Here is a 344-nt window from a genome sequence, read left to right as displayed (position 1 = left end):
CAGCTGCTGTCCTAGTCACTGGTTTTTAAAATTCAGGCATGTTCATACCTATTCAGATGGCTTTCACTTTTATGTAAATGAGTATCGGTGTCTGTGTCATAAATCTGAAATTTCATTTGATTAAGTTCACAGCTGGCATTTCAGAGTGCCGTTAAAACAATCTGAGATATTCAAATCAATAAGTGTGTTTGTACAACTCCCCTTTTATTTCCTGAGCTAGTCAAACCAGAAATGAACAGAAATGCATGTGATGTTGTTACACACTGTCCCACGTGCCTGTCAGCCCAGCATCTCAAACTTGCACTGGATGGATGGATGGATGGATGATGGATGGATGATGGATG

The sequence above is a fragment of the Parus major genome, chromosome 20 (assembly GCF_001522545.3).
Source record: "Parus major isolate Abel chromosome 20, Parus_major1.1, whole genome shotgun sequence".
Classification (NCBI taxonomy): domain Eukaryota; kingdom Metazoa; phylum Chordata; class Aves; order Passeriformes; family Paridae; genus Parus; species Parus major.
This window is presented reverse-complemented; position numbering follows the sequence as displayed.